This window comes from Aegilops tauschii, chromosome 5 (assembly GCF_002575655.3).
Source record: "Aegilops tauschii subsp. strangulata cultivar AL8/78 chromosome 5, Aet v6.0, whole genome shotgun sequence".
NCBI classification, from domain to species: Eukaryota; Viridiplantae; Streptophyta; class Magnoliopsida; order Poales; family Poaceae; genus Aegilops; species Aegilops tauschii.
Window position 1 is genome coordinate 186238615 of NC_053039.3, and position 21224 is coordinate 186259838.

The window sequence follows — 21224 nt, forward strand, 5'->3', positions numbered from 1 at the left end:
ATATTTTTTGACATTCATAAATGTTTTCAAATTTGATCGTCATTTTCTAAAAATTATTAGATGCAACTAAAAATCCAAAAAAAATTACTAATGGCGCACCAGGAGAAGGTGCGCCATTGCTATGAAGGTACTTATGGCGCACCCCTAGGAGGTGCGCCATTGGTATACCAATTTTTATTTAGGTTTATTCTGGTATTGAATTTCTAACTCACAAAAAGTATTGAATTTGTTAATATTTTTTGAACTCATGAATATTTTTAAATTTCATGGGCACTTTTTGAATTCATGAGTATTTTTTCAAATTTGATGATATTTTTTCATATTCATAAATGTCTTCTAAAAAATTATTAGATGCAACTAAAAATCCAAAAAAAATTCAAATAAAAAATTTGATGATATTTTTTCATATTCATAAATATTTTCAAATAACAAATTTGATGATATTTTTTCACATTCATAAATGTTTTCAAATTTGATCGTCATTTTCTAAAAAATTATTAGATGCAACTAAAAATCCAAAAAAAGTTACTAATGGGGCACTAGGAGAAGGTGTGCCATTGGTATATGTATGTTTATGGCGCACCCCTAAAAGGTGCGCCATTGCTAACCCCCCCCACTCCACTTGCTCCCCTCTCCCTCTGGCCTCTCTCCCTCCCTCGCCAGATCCACGCGCCCTATCCCCGACCCACTGCGCCACCGCCCCGACCCACTGCGCCGCCGCCCAGACCCACTGCACCGCCCGTAGCTTCCCTCCACTCCACAATCGCCCGCTCGGCCTACCTTCGTCCTCCAGATATGCCTCCCCGAGCGCGGCCGCCGTGCGTCACCGCGGCCACCGGCCGCCCCGTGCTCCGTCGTCGTGCCTAGGAGCTGCGCCAGGACCAACACCATCATCACCTTCATCGCCTACGTCCACGGATAGGAGCCGGGTCATCAAGGATCGAGCACATCGACCTCTTCTTCCTCATCACCGACCACTGCTTCTCGGCATCGATCCGTGCTGCCCCGACCACCCTCGGCCTCGCCGTCTCCTTGCCCAGCTCCACGGTGAGCGTCTCCATCGATTACCCCGCTTTTCCCCTTGTTTAGTCACCGTTTGTGCCGCCCACCACTTCCCTGCGGGCTCGTGCTCACCGCGCCGGCCGCCCCTCGCGTGGCCGTGCGCCACCCACTCGCGTAGAGCCTAGAGGATGGCCACATTGGCAGGCATAGAGTTCAGCAAGAACAGGGCATCAACAATGCTACTCTAGTATCTAGTTGGGGAGGGACAAATGGACAGGGCATCACTGTAGCGTACTACACAACAAACTATTAGTCTTAGGATTAACACTCCTCATATGAGATGAGAGGATTTTTTTTAATGGCTTTTCCCTCTAGCTAGCTTTATTTATGGGTTTAGACTTCACTGGGTTATCTTACCAGACACTCAAATACCAAACTGATGCCGGCCCTGGACTAGATATATGTCACGACCGGTTTTCCAATAAAAATATTTATTGAGAAACCGATCCCTTTTACGGACCAGTAGAGAAGAATCCTTCTCACTGGTAGACAAATTCTTGATCACAGAAGAAAAACCAGGAGTACTAAATATAATACAAGGTTGAGCGGAGACTGCTCAACAATTTATTACAAGCACGCCAATAATACATAAAGGCGGATAGGGTGGCATAACTACTAACTCACAATAAAAGCGGTGGTGGATATATCACAGTGAAGTGGGTGACATGACTCCTGAATCTAACAGCTCTTCGAGCGTCGGAGTGAGGCTCGAGGATACTTATTGTGGGTGGCGGAAGCGTATATAATACAAGTGACCAATATCCAGGATCGCACAGGACTGACTGGGATTCCTCTAGGCGTCGGACTCACTATCAAACTCCTCATCCATGAGATCGCCTTCGTCAACATCTGGCCAAATCAACAAGCCAGGTGAGTACTATGAAAGTTCAGACATAAGATATAACAAATGTAAGCATGATGCATATGAACAGATTAACTAAGCGCACTCAGACAATGAGATAGCCATGCATGGAAAATAAAAGGGAAGTCGGGCGGTAGTCCTCCCGAAAACCCCTGTAATACTGAAGGCCAATCGAGTGTCTGAATGACTCCTCGAAAGGATACAAACGAAATAACAATACCGCAGTAGGGCGTCAAGGCGACACCACATAAAGGGCTTATAATGGAGAATTAATGACAGTGCGTGCCACAGTCGGACGTCTGAAGCGACATCACATAAAGGGCTTATATTGAAAGTAAATGACAAAAGTGCCACAGTCGGACGTCTGAGCGACATCACAGAAAGGGCTTATATTGGAAGTAAATGACAAGAGTGCCACAGTCGGACGTCTGAGCGACATCACATAAAGGGCTTATATTGAAAATAAATGACGAGAGTGCCACAGTCGGACGTCTGAGCGACATCACATAAAGGGCTTATATTGAAAATAAATACCGAGAGTGCCACAGTCGGACGTCTGAGCGACATCACATAAAGGGCTTATATTTCATAACTTAATACTTCAGTAGCTCATGGATTTAAATCATTTCAGGTACGAGATAAATAAAAGGTTAGTCCATCCACAGGAATAACAAATCAACTGGGTTTACCACTCGAGCTTGTTCACCGGGGATTTACCACGAGGACTGACATAGATATGGATATACTGGCCATGGTCCTTGACCATGGATACGATGACTCGGAAGGATTTGACTCTGCAGAGCTTGTACTATTTAACCACAGCCAACGGATTTCAGTAGTCACAAGGGACTAGTTCCGTTTACGGTGTTTTAGGAGAAACGCATCTAACCAGTACACACCCATTCAACATTCCGATGCCAGGAATCACCCTCGGCAACGTCCAAGAAAAACTTTGAGACGGGGAGGCTACAACCTCGCATAGCATGGGATCAAATTTGTACCGCGCGCTCTAAGGGGTGCCCCCCTCTCAGTCCCAACCGGAAACACCCATGCCCCCTGACCGGATGACTGGCTTTAATCCAGGGCCATAGAACCCTCGTCCCGGCCCCTCTATTTGGTGTGTACAAGGAAAGAGGTTAACAACTTACTAAACCGTATTCTTTGCAGAAAACGTGTGGCAGCACGAAAGGGGAAGAACGGTAACGTGAATCAGTCCACGTTAACGTCGGAGTTTATCGGATGACGTAAGACTGGCATGCTACAACAATACCATCTTACTACCTTTCATGTCACCACATGATCAGGTCATCTCTCATCGAAGATCACAGTAACTTCGAGACACAGGGTTAGTTGCCTTGCATGCAACGTAATACTCACCGATGCTCACATGCCATGCATAAATCATTCAAGCAAACATGCAAAACACCTATCATATCAAAGGTTCAAACATGCTTGCCTGGTTCGGAGAAGTCGGAGTCTAGCTCGGCGAAGTTCGCGGCTCCGTCACCTCCTCCGGAACCTACGGTATAACGAAACCGTACACTAACGTGAAAATCGTCGCGTGCATAAAATTTTTTCCAAATTTTTTCCAAATAAATACTATCAAAAACTAGACAAAATTATAAGACTGACAGAAAAAGAATCAATCAAAAATCATCTTTTATTAAAAAGTTATAAGGGTTTTAGTCCAAGGACTGATCTGTGATGAAACCGAAAAGAAACAGGGACTTGTTTGAAAAACCAGAAAACTGTTCGGTAGGAAATGCGCCAGCCCAAGGAGAAAACGCATTTTCCCGAAGGCGCATTCAGAAAACGGTTCGAGGGGGGGAAGAAGAGACGCTGACGGGGGGGTCCCACCCGTCAGGTTTAAAAACTCCAACGGAGCTCGCCGGCGCCCGAAGGCTGCGGTTGTCGCCGGCGTTGAACCACGGCGAGGCGGAGAGTTCGGAGGGTACCAAGAGGTTCAGGGTGTTCTTCCGCGTCGGTGGGTGGTGGACTTGGGTCGGAGAGCACCACGTCAACGGCGACACTTTCTCCGGCGGACGGTGGTTCGGGCGATGGTGGAGTACTTCGGTGGTTGCTGCAAACTCCAAATTGACGCGCGGGTCAGAAGAGTGGATGTACCAGGAAGCTACTGGCAAGAGATGAGGGGTAGGGGTGCACGCACGGGGGTGAATCGAGCTGGATCCCGTGGCAGGTCGAGGCGGCCGGAGTTGGGGAAGAAGGCTCCCTCGGGGCTCTTCCAGTGGCTTGGCGTGGTATTGGTGGTGCGTAGAGGTGGTGTGGGTTCGAGTTCAAGCTCGGGGCCTCCTTTTATAGGCGATCCGAGGGGGTGGCCATGAACGGGATAGCTCCGGCGAGCGATTACGGCGAGGCAGAGGTTGGGCAGGGGGTTTAAGCGGCTAGGCACCATCAGGGAGGATCACTGGTGCCGTTCCCCCGCTAAACCTTGGTCGGGCTTGGCGTAATGCGCCGATCCTCGACGGGGCGGCCGTACGGGCACGGCGGCGGCAGGGAGCGCGCTATGCGCCTACCAGTTCACGACGAAGGACTAAAGCGTGCACGGGTGAGTGGATGGCCACGCGGCGGCCTCAGGTGGCTTGGGCGGCGCTGGACGGCGCCGTCCACACTGCGCCTCTCTCTAGCAGCCGCAAAGGCCGCTGCTGCCGTCGCTCACGGGGTGGCGCAGGGGATAAGAAGGAAGCACAGGGCGCACGGCGACACCGCGGCCACTGGCGAGATCGAGAATGGGCTCTGAAGAAAACGACAGTGCTCACTGAAACTGTATCTCTGAATTTCTGAATATTGACAGTAATAGTGCCCATCAGGTGCTCGACGAAATGATTTGGCATGAAGAAAAAAATTTCTGGAGCTGGGACTTGGTGAGGTGACCTCTCAATGCATCCAGAGGCTGCCTGAATTTTCTCAGATTTTTAGGAGGAGAAAACAATTGAATTTCATAAAATTTGGCAAACATGCTCCAAACTTGCAGCAAGTACAATTTGAAATATTTGAGCTGGAGACCATTGGATCAACATGGATCTGGGTTGAGGGCTCTAAGGACTAGCCAGGGAAAGTTGTTTGGAGGCCAAACTCAAAGTAGAAATGGTAGTTCCTTTGTAGATCTCCAAGAGCCAAAGTAGAGGGCAGAAATTATTTTTGATAAGAAATAAATGGAAGGAAGAACATGGGGAGGTTCAACTTGCTGGATTTGAGGTATATCTTGACACAAAGGTGGGAAAGGCTTTTGGGAGGGGAGTTCCACTCATGCCATGGCAAGTGTGGATTTTGAAAAGGGGAAAAGATCACTCCAAATGCCATAGGGCTATTTTAAAAGATTTTTCAAAAGAAATTTTCCCAATTGAAAAGCATTTGGTTTTGAGTCCACATAAGATGTGAAAACCTCCAAGACCAAAAATCATGTCTTGGGTGAATCCAAACAAAACACTTGTCATAAAAGAAATTTTTTGAGAGGGAGAGTTCTTTAGAAGAAATATTTTAAATAACCTCCCTCAAATCAAATAAAAGTTTGAAAAAGCCAAATAAAAATTTTTGGGTGTCACAACACCTACCCCCTTAGGAAAAATCTCGTCCCCGAGATTTCAGCTGATCCTCAAATAGATGTGGGTACTCTGCCTGAAGGAAATCTTCTCTTTCCCATGTAGCTTCATCCTCGGTGTGATTGCTCCGCTGACCTTGAAAATTTTTGTCGTTTTCTGACGGGTCCTCCTTTCAGACTCTTCCAATATCTTTACTGGCCGCTCTCTGTAGGTGAGATCTGGTTGTACATCAATGCTCCCATGAGATACATGCTTCTCTGGGTTGCTTACACATTTTCTCAACTGTGAGACGTGGAACACATCGTGGACGTCTGACAGCTCTTTGGGGAGGTCTAGCTGGTAGGCTACTGTGCCTCTCCGTGCAACTATACAGAAGGGTCCAATAAATCTCGGGGCTAGCTTCCCTTTAATTTTGAACCGTTGTAGGCCTCGCATAGGAGACACTCGTAGGTATACGTATTCACCAGGTTCAAAGCTGACCTCACGATGTTTTCGATCGTAATAGCTCTTTTGTCGGCTTTGAGCTGTCTTGAGTCTGTCCCTGATCTGTTTAACTTTCTCCTCGGCTTCCTTGAGCATGTCTGGGCCGAAGATACGACTGTCACCTGTTTCTGACCAATTTAGTGGGGTACGACATCTCCGCCCGTACAATGCTTCAAAAGGTGCCATTTGTAGGCTGGCCTGGTAACTGTTGTTGTAAGCAAACACGGCATATGGCAAACTCTCTTCCCAACTGGATCCACAGGTGAGCACACAGGCTCTCAGCATGTCCTCTAGGATTTGGTTCACGCGTTCCGTTTGTCCATCAGTCTGAGGGTGGTACGCTGTACTGAATGCTAGTTGCGTGCCCAGAGCTTGTTGTAAGTGATCCCAAAATTTAGAGACAAATTGAGTGCCTCGGTCGGATATTATAGTCTTTGGGACTCCATGCAAACAAACTATACGGGAGAGATATAGCTTGGCTAGCCTTTGAGTGGAGTAGGTCATCTTCACGGGAATGAAATGTGCTACCTTGGTTAGCCTATCTGTGATGACCCATATGGCATCATTTCCGCGTTGTGATCGAGGTAGTCCGACGATGAAGTCCATTCCAATCTCATCCCATTTCCACTCAGGTATCCTGTTTGGTTGTAGCAGCCCTGCTGGCTTTTGATGCTCGGCTTTTATGCGCTGACAAGAATCGGAACAAGCAATGAATGCGGCTATATCCCTTTTCATACCGTGCCACCAAAATCTTTCCTGAATGTCTTTGTACATTTTGGTTCCTCCGGGGTGGATCGAATATGGAGCGGTGTGGCTTTCGGTTAGGATCTGTTGCTTGAGTTCCCCAATGTCTGGTACGCAAAGTCTGTCCCCGTACCATAATATCCCTTCATTGTCTATGACGAACTCTGAAGCCTTGCCAAGGCTCATCTTCCTCTTTATACCTTCGATGCTGGGATGTCCATGCTGAGCCTTCTTAATTTGTTCCATTAGGGTGGGTTTTATCTCCAGATTCGATACATTGCCCTCAGAGACTAACACCATGTTGAGTCTAGCGAACTCCTGCTGAAACTCAGGCCTCATGTTCTGTGGACTGTCGTTGCCCGGGTTGGGGTTCCGACTAAGAGCATCTGCCACTACATTTGCTTTCCATGGATGGTAGTGAATGCCGACATCATAGTCCTTGACCAATTCCAACCAGCGTCGTTGTCGTAAATTAGCTCTGGCTGTGTGAAAATATATTTAAGGCTCTTATGGTTCGTATATATTTCACAACGATTTCCCAACAGAAAGTGCCTCCACTCTTTGAGTGCATGGATGACTGCTGCTAGCTCCAAGTCATGAGTTGGATAATTTTCCTCATGCTTCCGTAGTTGCCTGGAAGCATACGCGACAACTTTGCCATCCTGCATCAGCACGCACCCGAGGCCCTTCCGGGATGCGTTGCAATACACTTCAAAACTCTTGTGTATGTCTGGCATGATCAAAACTGGTGCTGTTGTTAGTTTCTTCTTAAGTTCTTGGAAGCTTTTCTCGCACGCTTCCGTCCATACAAATTTCTTGTCTTTCTTGAGCAACTGTGTCATTGGTTTTGCCAGAGTGGAGAATCCTTCAAGAAATCTTCTGTAATATCCAGCCATTCCTAGGAAACTCCGTACATCAGTTACGTTGGCTGGTGGTTTCCAGTCAAGTATGGCTTTGACTTTTCTTGGGTCTACGGCCACGCATTCTTGGGTCAATATATAGCCTAGAAAACCAACTTGTCTTAGCCAAAATTCACACTTGCTAAATTTGGCGTACAGTTGATGTTTCCTTAATTCTCCCAAAACAATCCTGAGATGTTCGGCATGCTCTTCTGGTGTTCTTGAGTATACCAGAATATCGTCAATGAACACCACAACAAATTTGTCCATAAATTTCATAAACACTTTGTTCATGAGGTGGACGAAATATGCGGGGGCGTTTGTCAATCCAAACGGCATTACTGTGAACTCGTATAATCCGTATCTGGAGGTGAATGCTGTCTTAGGGATATCTTCTGTCCGTACTTTTAATTGGTGATATCCCGATCTTAAATCAATTTTGGAGAACACCTTGGCTTGCGCGAGCTGATCAAACAAATCATTTATCCGTGGCATTGGATATTTGTTTTTGATTGTGACCATATTGAGAGCTCGATAGTCTATACACAATCTCAGTGTCCCATCCTTTTTCTTGGCGAATAATACTGGCGAACCCCATGGTGAGGAGCTGGCTCGAATAAACCCTTTGTCCAGTAATTCCTTTATTTGCTTCTTCAATTCTACCAACTCGGATGGTGCCATTCTATAAGGTTTCTTGTAGATGGGGGTGGTGCCAGGTGCTAGTTCGATGCTGAATTCTATCTCTCGGTCTGGTGGCATGCCTGGTAATTCTTCAGGAAATACGTCAGGAAACTCGCACACCACTGGAACTTTTCTCAATTCTGAAATGTCTATTTTGTTTAACTTTGGTTGCCGTGACCGTGGTCTCTCTTGAGCTGTAACTTTTATTGTCTTGCCTTGATGATGAGTGAGAATCACAGCCGATTGAAACAGTCAATAAATCCTTTGTTGGTGGTCAACCAGTCCATCCCTAGGATGACATCCAGTCCTTTATTTTCCAACACGATGAGATTAGCCTGAAACTTTAGTCCTTCGAATTCAATGATCACTCCTTGGCAGTAACTCTGAGTGATCTGCTTATTTCCGGGGGACTTGATGATCATAGATTTTTCCAAAGGAAGTATCGGAAAACCATGTTGCAAAACAAAACTCTTCGAAATGAACGAGTGAGAAGCTCCAGAATCAAACAAAACCGTGGCAGGTATTGTGCTGACAGGGAACGTACCGAGTATGATGTCTGGGGCATTCTGTGCTTCTTCCCTGGTCACATGGTTCAGGTGACCTTTCCTGTGATTGTTGTTGGGATTGAAATTGTTACGCTTGGGCACTAGATTGTTCCCACCATTGTTCGGCTTGGGGGCCGAGTTCCTTGGTTTTGGGCACTGTTTGGCATAGTGCCCTTCTTCACCACAAGCATAGCAAGTGACCCCTGGATGGTATGTAAAGTCCTTGTCCCTTGAATGAAACTGTCTGGTTGGCCTTAGAGCAGTAGTCGTGGATTTTCTCGCTTCATTCCTCTGAACATCAGTCTTGCTTCGGTTGTTGCGAGCAAGAGTCGTTTTGTCCCTCTTTTGCTTACGAATATCCTCCAGACTGCGGCGCTCATTCTCCAAAGTAATGACCTTGTCAACCAGAGTTTTGAAATCTGGGAAAGTGTGTACGACCAGTTAGCATCTTAGTGCTGGCGCCAGGCCGTCCAAAAACTTTTCCATCCTTTTGTTCTCAGTCATATGCTCATCGTAGGCATAACGAGATAGCTGGGTAAACTGACTGTTGTATTCCGTCACTGTCATGCCTCTCTGCTTGAGGTCATCAAATTCTCTTTTCTTGATTTTTATGATGCTCCTGGGGATGTGTGCCCCACGAAAACCTTCCTTAAACTCTTCCTAGGTGATGTTATGTTCACTGGGATGCATGTGTAGGAAGTTCTCCCACCATGCTGCAGCTGCTCCAGTGAGGTAGTGAGGTGCATAAAGCACCTTCTCATGATCAGAACATTGAGCAATAATCAATTTTCTTTCGATGTCACGAAGCCAATCATCGGCTTCAAGTGGCCTATCAGTGTGAGCAAATGTTGGAGGGCGTGTCTTCTGCAGTTCAGACAACTTGGAGTGTGGTTGGTATGGCTCACGGTGATTTCCCATATTGATGACGTGATTCATCATTTCCTGGTGTTGCTGTTGGCTTTGTTCGAAAAGGCGGCATACTTGAGATAAGGCTGCCTCACTGTCCTGTCGACTAGACTGTCCCTGAGTGAAGTTGTTGCTTGTTTGTGTTCCATAAACTTCCTCTGGTGGGTTTGGCATGGAACGAGTCCACGGACGAGACATTTTCCACTCTGGGGTATTATTTTGCAAAACTCATGAGAAGAACTGTGTGGCACAAGGAAAATTTTGCAGAGACGAAAACTTTAAAAGATCTCAAGATTTTTTTCAAGAACATAATTGATTTCGCACGGAGAAGGACTGCTTAGCACATATCTTACACGCGATACGCAAACATACGATACATCACTCAGGATGTGCGTACACACTCCTGACATGTTATTAAGGCTAGCACACTCTCCGGGATCCTACATGATGCGCACACAAGTACTACAAACTAACGTACATATAAAACATATCATACATGCAGACACATCGCGCGGCGACTAGGCGCACTCAGTCGGAGATAGTGAAGATGTCCTTCCCCTTGCCAAGGGTAAGACCCAGCGGTGCAGGAGACTCAACCTCCACCTCCTCCCTAATAGGCTCCAGGCGCGTAGCACTGCGCTGAGGTGATGGCGCGGGTGCGACAGGCGGTAGTGTGGATGCGGCAGGCGGTGCAGCTCTGACTGGAGTAGGAGCAATGACCCAGTCGAACTCCTCAGTGGTAGGCAGATGGCGAGCAGTGGCCAAAATTGCAGGTGAATAGGACGCTGAGGACGAGACATACGTCAGTGGCGGTGCCATGTGGAGAAGCTCCTTCCTGTTGGCAGAACCGCCCCGAACTAAGTCCATGCGGGCAGCCACAAGATCGTCCACGAGGTTGTCGAAATCTTCCTCCGGAGCTTTGAGATACTCAACAAGCATCTCGATAGCTTTATCTCGCTCTCCCCTATGGCAGGCGAATGCATAGTGGCAAGTATATGGCACATGGCATGGGAGGTAGCGGTAGCGACGAGTCTTCATCGAAGGAAGAATGTCCCGAAGGCGAGCTATCGCCTCACGGGCAGCCATCTGCATGGCATGCCTCTCCGTAGGCATGGCCCTTCCCACAAAACGGAAGTGGCGAGGCACAGAACGTCCTCCCTTGAATTGCACCACGGCCTGGTGCATAGACATGTCGTTGCTGAGCTTGTGCTGGTAAAGCATGAACTCCGGACGAGTCGCTGGCCCGATCGCGAGCTTGGTGATGGAGACGAGGAGTTTGACAAACCCCTCGGGCACATTCGTGAACACCCGAGTCTCGCAGTCGCTGCCAGCCATCTACAAAAGTAGGCAAAAATTCTGAGTAGTCAAATCATAAATTTATGATGACCAACAGAAAATAGCTACATTTGCAAAAAGCTGAAAAAGCACTGAAGACGCTAATAACCAATTAGCGATCGTACCTAGTGGCTTCCTACAGTCAGCCTGGCTCTGATACCAAGCTTGTCACGACCGGTTTTCCAATAAAAATATTTATTGAGAAACCGATCCCTTTTACGGACCAGTAGAGAAGAATCCTTCTCACTGGTAGACAAATTCTTGATCACAGAAGAAAAACCAGGAGTACTAAATATAACACAAGGTTGAGCGGAGACTGCTCAACAATTTATTACAAGCACGCCAATAATACATAAAGGCGGATAGGGTGGCATAACTACTAACTCACAATAAAAGCGGTGGTGGATATATCACAGTGAAGTGGGTGACATGACTCCTGAATCTAACAGCTCTTCGAGCGTTGGAGTGAGGCTCGAGGATACTTATTGTGGGTGGCGGAAGCGTATATAATACAAGTGACCAATATCCAGGATCGCACGGGACTGACTGGGATTCCTCTAGTCGTCGGACTCACTATCAAACTCTTCATCCATGAGATCGCCTTCGTCAACATCTGGCCAAATCAACAAGCCAGGTGAGTACTATGAAAGTACTTGCAAGACAGTTCGGACATAAGATATAACAAATGTAAACATGATGCATATGAACAGATTAACTAAGCACACTCAGACAATGAGATAGCCATGCATGGAAAATAAAAGGGAAGCCGGGCGGTAGTCCTCCCGAAAACCCCTGTAATACTGAAGGCCAATCGAGTGTCTGAATGACTCCTCGAAAGGATACAAACGAAATAACAATGCCGCAGTCGGGCGTCAAGGCGACACCACATAAAGGGCTTATAATGGAAAATTAATGACAGTGCGTGCCACAGTCGGACGTCTGAAGCGACATCACATAAAGGGCTTATATTGAAAGTAAATGACAAAAGTGCCACAGTCGGACGTCTGAGCGACATCACAGAAAGGGCTTATATTGGAAGTAAATGACAAGAGTGCCACAGTCGGACGTCTGAGCGACATCACATAAAGGGCTTATATTGAAAATAAATGACGAGAGTGCCACAGTCGGACGTCTGAGCGACATCACATAAAGGGCTTATATTGAAAATAAATGACGAGAGTGCCACAGTCGGACGTCTGAGCGACATCACATAAAGGGCTTATATTTCATAACTTAATACTTCAGTAGCTCATGGATTTAAATCATTTCAGGTACGAGATAAATAAAAGGTTAGTCCATCCACAGGAATAACAAATCAACCGGGTTTACCACTCGAGCTTGTTCACCGGGGATTTACCACGAGGACTGACATAGATATGGATATACTGGCCATGGTCCTTGACCATGGATACGATGACTCGGAAGGATTTGACTCTGCAGAGCTTGTACTATTTAACCACAGCCAACGGATTTCAGTAGTCACAAGGGACTAGTTTCGTTTACGGTGTTTTAGGAGAAACGCATCTAACCAGTGCACACCCATTCAACATTCCGATGCCAGGAATCACCCTCGGCAACGTCCAAGAAAAACTTTGAGACGGGGAGGCTACAACCTCGCGTAGCATGGGATCAAATTTATACCGCACGCTCTAAGGGGTGCCCCCCTCTCGGTCCCAACCGGAAACACCCATGCCCCCTGACCGGATGACTGGCTTTAATCCAGGTCCATGGAACCCTCATCCCGGCCCCTCTATTTGGTGTGTACAAGGAAAGAGGTAACAACTTACTAAACCGTATTCTTTGCAGAAAACGTGTGGCAGCACGAAAGGGGAAGAACGGTAACGTGACTCAGTCCACGTTAACATCGGAGTTTATCGGATGACGTAAGACTGGCATGCTACAACAATACCATCTTACTACCTTTCATGTCACCACATGATCAGGTCATCTCTCATCGAAGATCACAGTAACTTCAAGACACAGGGTTAGTTGCCTTGCATGCAACGTAATACTCACCGATGCTCACATTCCATGCATAAATCATTCAAGCAAACATGCAAAACACCTATCATATGAAAGGTTCAAACATGCTTGCCTGGTTCGGAGAAGTCGGAGTCTAGCTCGGCGAAGTTCGCGGCTCCGTCACCTCCCAAGACTGACAGAAACCATACACTAACGTGAAAATCGTCGCGTGCATAAAAATTGTTCCAATTTTTTTCCAAATAAATACTATAAAAAACTAGACAAAATTATAAGACTGACAGAGAAAGAATCAATCAAAAATCATCTTTTATTAAAAAGTTATAAGGGTTTTAGTCCAAGGACTGATCTGTGATGAAACAGAAAAGAAACAGGGACTTGTTTGAAAAACCAGAAAACGGTTCGGTAGGAAATGCGCCAGCCCAAGGAGAAAACGCATTTGCCCGAAGGCGCTTTCAGAAAACGGTTCGAGGGGGGAAAAGAAGAGAGGCTGACCGGGGGGGTCCCACCCGTCAGGTTTAAAAACTCCAATGGAGCTCGCCGGCGCCCGAAGGCTGCGGTGGTCGCCGGCGTTGAACCACGACGAGGCAGAGAGATCGGAGGGTACCAAGAGGTTCAGGGTGTTCTTCCGCGTCGGTGGGTGGTGGACTTGGTCGTCGGAGAGCACCACGTCAACGGCGACACTTTCTCAGGCGGACGATGGTTCGGGCGATGGTGGAGTACTCCGGTGGTTGCTACAAACTCCAAATTGACGCGCGGGTCAGAAGAGTGGATGTACCGGGAAGCTACTGGCCAGAGCTGAGGGGTAGGGGTGCACGCACGGGGGTGAATCGAGCTGGATCCCGTGGCGGGTCGAGGCGGCCGGAGTTGGGGAAGAAGGCTCCCTCGGGGCTCTTCCAGTGGCTTGGCGTGGTATTGGTGGTGCGTAGAGGTGGTGTGGGTTCGAGTTCAAGCTCGGGGCCTCCTTTTATAGGCGATCCGAGGGGGTGGCCGTGAACGGGATAGCTCCGGCGAGCGATTACGGCGAGGCAGAGGTTGGGCAGGGGGTTTAAGCGGCTAGGCACCATCAGGGAGGATCACTGGTGCCATTCCCCCGCTAAACCTTGGTCGGGCTTGGCGTAATGCGCCGATCCTCGACGGGGCGGCCGTACGGGCACGGCAGCGGCAGGGAGCGCGCTCCATGCCTACCAGTTCACGACGAAGGTCTGCAGCGTGCACAGGTGAGTGGATGGCCACGCGGCGGCCTCAGGTGGCTTGGGCGGCGCTGGACGGCGCCGTCCACGCTGCGCCTCTCTCTGGCAGCCGCAAAGGCCGCTACTGCCGTCGCTCACGGGGTGGCGCACCTCCTCCTGCTCGTCGCCGACACTCGCAAGCCTCCAGGCGATCGTGTGGCGCAGGGGATAAGAAGGAAGCACAGGGCGCACGGCGACACCGCGGCCACTGGTGAGATCGAGAACGGGCTCTGAAGAAAACGACAGTGCTCACTGAAACTATATCTCTGAATTTCTGAATATTGACAGTAACAGTGCCCATCAGGTGCTCGACGAAATGATTTGGCATGAAGAAAAAAATTTCTGGAGCTGGGACTTGGTGAGGTGACCTCTCAATGCATCCAGAGGCTGCCTGAATTTTCTCAGATTTTTAGGAGGAGAAAACAATTGAATTTTATCAAATTTGGCAAACATGATCCAAACTTGCAGCAAGTACAATTTGAAATATTTGAACTGGAGACCTGTGGATCAACATGGATCTAGGTTGAGGGCTCTAAGGACTAGCCAGGGAAAATTGTTTGGAGGCCAAACTCAAAGTAGAAATGGTAGTTCCTTTGTAAATCTCCAAGAGCCAAAGTAGAGGGCAGAAATTATTTTTGATAAGAAATAAATGGAAGGAAGAACATGGGGAGGTTCAACTTGCTGGATTTGAGGGATATGTTGACACAAAGGTGGGGAAAGGCTTTTGGGAGGGGAGTTCCACTCATGCCATGGCAAGAGTGGATTTTGAAAAGGGGAAAAGATCACTCCAAATGCCATAGGGCTATTTTAAAAGATTTTTCAAAAGAAATTTTCCCAATTGAAAAGCATTTGGTTTTGAGTCCACATAAGATGGAAAAACCTCCAAGACCAAAAATCAAGTCTTGGGTGAATCCAAACAAAACACTTGTCATAAAAGAAAAATTTTGAGAGGGAGAGTTCTTTAGAAGAACGATTTTAAATAACCTCCCTCAAATCAAATAAAAGTTTGAAAAAGCCAAATAAATTTTTTTAGGTGTCACAATATATGTGTGAATGATCTCTTGTATTTTCGCTGGTGGTTAGCTAGGGACTGTCCGGTTCTCTACAAGCATCTAATATTGGGCATGCTCATACTCATATAAATGCTGCTCCTCTCTCATTGGTTTTGGATGCTAGCTAGGTTTATTAGGGTCCATTTGTCCATGATGGGAGAAAGCTTCTTCTTGCATATATGCTACCATATATATTATATAGTGCCTAGCTAGGTGCTGGATTTTGAAACTTCTCGCCAAATTAAACTAAAGTATGTGAATGAGCTCAGTGGAGGCTAAACTCTACATTAATATCACCACTTGCCACAAGCATGACTCATGTTTCTTATTAACATGTAAAAACTGTTCTACATATTATTATTTTTTATGTCCATATACGTACATACATGTCATATACATCCTTCAAATTCAAAAGGTGTAGACTTTTCTGGTCTCAACCACGAGCAGATCTGCAGACGTCGATGTATGATTTTCACAGGAATAATTAATAATACACCTTCAAATCAACACTTGCAAGCAACTAACTGGATAAACTTCATATTTTGTAGCATTGTACATCCTACCTGCTAACCTACGCGTCATCACTCAAACAACCCTAATTATCTCATATTTGATCCAGCAGGGATAATTAAGCAGCTAGTCTAAGAATCTGTTATAAAAAAATGTAGACATGTGTGAAACTAAGCATGTAGTGGAAAAAAGGGTGCCAAATGAAGCAGTGAGGATGATCTCATCTCCTAGCTCAACTGCTATTCTTTTATGTACATTGCTAAAAGCTAGGTGCGTCAGGTTAACTGTTTTCTAAAAAAAGTTGACAGTAGTAATCCTCAGTGACATCGGTGTCATCCCTAAAGAACAAACTCTTCCATTTTTTTCAAGAATGAACTTTGATATGTGGAGACATTACTTGAGAATCATGAAAAATGGAGACTGGTATGCAAATTTCAGACTGATAAAGCTTGTGCACTCTTTTCTGCTTTACTTGGGCTGGGACAGCCAACACATTAATCACCATGAATGAACTAAGCCCAAAGCACCAAACACGTGCCATTTTGTTTTCAGATTCTTCCTTCAGGTTACAGCAACCAACTCAAAGAACACTAATTGTAGAAATCACTATTAGTATTTACTCTTCACGCAACCACATCAGTAATTGTTCTCTCGACGCATGAAAGCTTACTGCCAATAGTACACAATACAAAACACTAGTATTTGTGGCAGCTGACTTGTGTGAGGAAAGTGTCTTCACAAGGAAAATGTGGCAGCTGAATTGTGTGAGAACTGAGCCCCGCAGATTGTGTTTCTGTCACTTTGTACATGCTATAAAAACTGTATTCACTGCTGCTGCTGTACTACTTGTGTAACACCCGGCATGTAACTTGCCATATTTGTAACTCCGACTCTTGCCTTTTCCGGCTATGTGATATGTTTTTCCCTCCGTTGTTGGGTTTTGTCTTTCGTTTGTATTTTGTCATGTCATGCATTTTCATATCATGTCATCATGTGCATTGCATTCGCATACGTGTTCGTCTCATCCATCCGAGCATTTTCCCCGTTGTCCGTTTTCCAATCCGGCGCTCCTATCTCCTCCGGTGCACCCCTCTAGTTTTCTTTCGTGTGCGTGTGTCAAACTTTCTCGAAATGGACCGAGGCTTGTCAAGTGGTCTTAATATACCACCCGGGGACTACCGGTCAAGTTTCGTTCCATTCGGAGGTCGTTTGGTACTCCAACGGTTAACCGGGCCTCCGCTATGTCCATTTGAGTGTCCAGCAAAACCCCCTCCAAATCCAGCCCAAAGCCCACCAAACTCTCTTCCATGCTCTAGGTCGTTCGATCACGATCGTGTGGGCGAAAACCGCACCTCATTTGGAGTCTCCTAGCTCCCTCTACCTATAAATGAGTGGGCATCCCGAAAAACGCATTTGCAGACGAAACCCTAACCCTCTCCTCGCGCCGCGCCGGACACGTCCGCCGCCGGCCGGACGCACCGGCCGCAGCCAATCGGCGCGCGCCACCTCACCCGCCTCTCTCTCCTCCGCCGCCGCCGGCCCGCGGGGCCCGCCCGCCGCCGCCGCTGGCCCGAGCGCCTCGTCCCGCGCGCCGGCGCGCCGCCACCGACGACCGTGCCCCGCCGCCATCTCCGCCACCCACGGCCGTGCCCCGCCGCCATCTCCGCCGCCGGCGCCGTGCCCCGCCGCCCGAGGCCCGCGCCTCCGGCCTCCCTCACCGCCGCCCCTCCGGCGACCCCCACCTCCGGCGACCCTCTCCTCCGCCGGCGCCCGCCTCCTCTCCCCTCCCGACCGGCGAGCGAGCCCGAGCTCGAGGAGCCGGCCCGATCGGGATCTGGTACATCTCCCGTCCCCGTTGACTTTCCTAGCCTTCGATTTTTTTTTCCTAAGTCATAAAATTCCATCAGCATGTGCTCCTGTTCGAGATGTGATAACTTCGTGCATGTAGCTCCGATTCGCGCGTGTAATATGTCAAATTGTTCGTCTAATGATGCTCTTCATTTTGTTCAATTGCACCATGTTCATTAGAGGTCATCTTGATGCCCAAATCTTCGTTGGAAGAGGGCTAGTTGCTGTTAATCTCTGGTTCTTATCAGAACTTGGAGATTTGTCATTTTTGTATCATTTATTCTGTGCATCTTTTGAGCATGAGCTCTACATGTGTTTTGAAGTATGCCATGCCATCTTTCCAGTGGTATAGTCCATGTGTTTTTGTGATCTATGTGGTGACTAGCACAAGCATGCAAAGTAGGCCCCGTAATATTTCTGATTTCAGGGACTTAGTGATTTCTCTAAGTCCTTGTCTGCTGTAATTTTGTTGCCATGTAAACTTGATGCTACAGAGAGATCCATGCATATTTTGGAGATGTTCAGTAAGGATGTTTTGTAGATATAGTTGTAATTGATCCATTCTCGCAATTGTTTTCAATTTTAGAGTACCATAGCATGACTCAATCTTGCTCTACTTTTGCTATAAAATATTTCTGGCAGATTCTTAACATGATATGCATTTTTGCCAAGCTTATTGTAGTTTATCCATACATGCTATGCAATTGTTCTTGCCATGGATAGCTTCATAAGCATGCCATATTGCTGTAGGTATGCTTGGTTTGTCATGCATTGCTCTGTAGTGAGTGCATCAAGCTCACAAAGAGGCCTACATATTAATATTTCTGCCATGCTCTGTTTTCTGCTAAGTCTGAAACCTGATAACGAAACTTGCTATGTTTACATGCTTGCCATCATATCTTCTGGTCCTTTTTGGCTTATGTTCAGTAAGGGACTTTTGTCATGTGAATTTAGTAGAACACTACTATGCCTTGTTTTGCTATGTTAAGTTCCTGTAGCATGTTTATTTCGTGCTCTGAACATTGCTACCTGATGCTGATTTCTGCCATGTCCAGCAACAAAGCACATGGCAGTAATCTACCTGTGAACCTGTAATCTTTTGCACTTTTGCCATGCTTGTTTGAGCTTGATATGTTGTGAACTAGCCGTAGATCAGTGTTCATCTTTTGTCAAGCATCTCCTGTAGATTACTGCCATGTGCTTTGTTGCTATGTTGGGGTGCTGTAGCATTGTTACTTGTTGCATTTTAAGTGCTATCTTGCTGTTTATCGCAGATTAGTGTCATTCTTGTTTTGCTTGCCATTTGCAAACCGTGCATCCGATTCCGGTGATCTTTATATCGATTTCGACCGAAATCATCTCATCTTTCCAGCGGCATGCTTGGTTTGCCAAGTTACTGCCATGTTCATCATTTTCCTTCCGGAGCACGCATATGCATCGCATATCATATCTTGCATATCATACATGTTTTGCATCATGTTGCTTGCGCATTTCTCGTTGTTGATTGTGGTTCCGTTTGTTTGTGTTCTTGTTTGGGGTAGAGCCGGGAGACGAGTTCGTGAACGAGGAACCTATCGAGTACGCTTACGAGGATCAAGCTTTCGACAACTCTGAGAACCTTGCAGGCAAGATGACCACCCCTCGAAATCACTTCTATCTTTGCTATGCTAGTTGTTCGCTCTATTGCCATGCTCGCTACCTATCACTTGCTATATCATGTCTCCTATTTCAGCCATGTCAGCCCCTAACCATCCTTTCCTAGCAAACCGTTGTTTGGCTATGTTACCGCTTTTGCTCGGCCCCTCTTATAGCGTTGCTAGCTGCAGGTGAAGTTGAAGTTTGTTCCATGTCGGAACATGGATATGTTGGGATACCACAATATCTCTTATTTATTTAATGCATCTATATATTTTGGTTAAGGGTGGAAGGCTCGGCCTTATGCCTGATGTTTTGTTCCACTCTTGCCGCCCTAGTTACTGTTTAACCGGGATTATGTTCCCTGAGTTTGCGTTCCTTACGCGGTCGGGTGATTTATGGGACCCCCTTGACAGCTCGCCTTGAATAAAACTCCTCCAGCAAGGCCCAACCTTGGTTTTACCATTTGCGACCTATACCTTTTTCCCCGGGTTTTCTAGAGCCCGAGGGTCATCTTTATTTTAAACCCCCGAGCCAGTGCTCCTCTGAGTATTGGTCCAAACTGTCAGTCGCCGGTGGCCACCAGGGGCAACTCTGGTCTGGCCTATCGGAAGCTTGGACAATCCGGTGTGCCCTGAGAACGAGATATGTGCAGCTCCTATCGGGATTTGTCGGCACATTCGGGAGGCTTTGCTGGTCTTGTTTTACCATTGTCGAGATGTCTTGTAAACCGGAATTCCGAGACTGATCGGGTCTTTCCGGGAGAAGGTTTATCCTTCGTTGACCATGAGAGCTTATGATGGGCTAAGTTGGGACACCCCTGCAGGGTATTATCTTTCGAAAGCCGTGCCCGCGGTTATGAGGCAGATGGGAATTTGTTAATGTCCGGTTGTAGATAACTTGTCACTTGACCCAATTAAAATACACCAAGTGCGTGTGTAGCCGTGATGGTGTCTTCTCGGCGGAGTCCGGGAAGTGAACACGGTCTGTGTTATGTATGACGTAAGTAGGTGTTCAGGACCTCTTCTTGGTCATTGCTAGATGACGCCCGTTCCATTGCTTCTCTTCTCGCTCTCATTTGCGCAAGTTAGCCACCATATATGCTTTTGCCGCTGCAGCTCCACCTCTTGCACCTCTTTGTCCTATAAGCTTAAATAGTCTTGATCTCGCGGGTGTGAGATTGCTGAGTCCCCGTGACTCACAGATACTTCCAACACCAGTTGCAGGTGCCGACGATGCCAGTGCAGATGATGGCGTCGATCTCAAGTGGGAGTTCGACGAGGAACGTGGTCGTTACTATGTGTCTTTTCCTGATGATCAGTAGTGGAGCCCAGTTGGGACGATCGGGGATCTAGCATTTGGGGTTGTCTTATTTTCATCTGGATTTTGACCGTAGACGGTCTATCTGATTGTATTTTGGATGATGTATGAATAATATTTATGTATTGTGTGAAGTGGCGATTGTAAGCCAACTCTTTATCCCATTCTTGTTCATTACATGGGATTGTGTGAAGATGACCCTTCTTGCGACAAAACCACTATGCGGTTATGCCTCTAAGTCGTGCCTCGACACGTGGGAGATATAGCCGCATCGTGGGCGTTACAACTTGTGATGCTGCTGCTGTACTACTTGTGATGCTGCTGCTGTACTACTTGGGAATTTTGTCAACCTGTGATGCTCTTGTGATCTTCTGAAATGACCCCTTTATCTTGAAATGTTGATTAATTTCCGTTTCGGATGAGAATGGGGCACTCCTAGGTCAAGAAAATTAGCAAAGGTCATGCCCAATTTTCTAGACCTAGAAGGTGCCCGATTCTCAACCGAAACAAAAATTAATCAGCATGTATCTTGACATCAACCAACTTTCTGGACACATCCCTCGACAACTA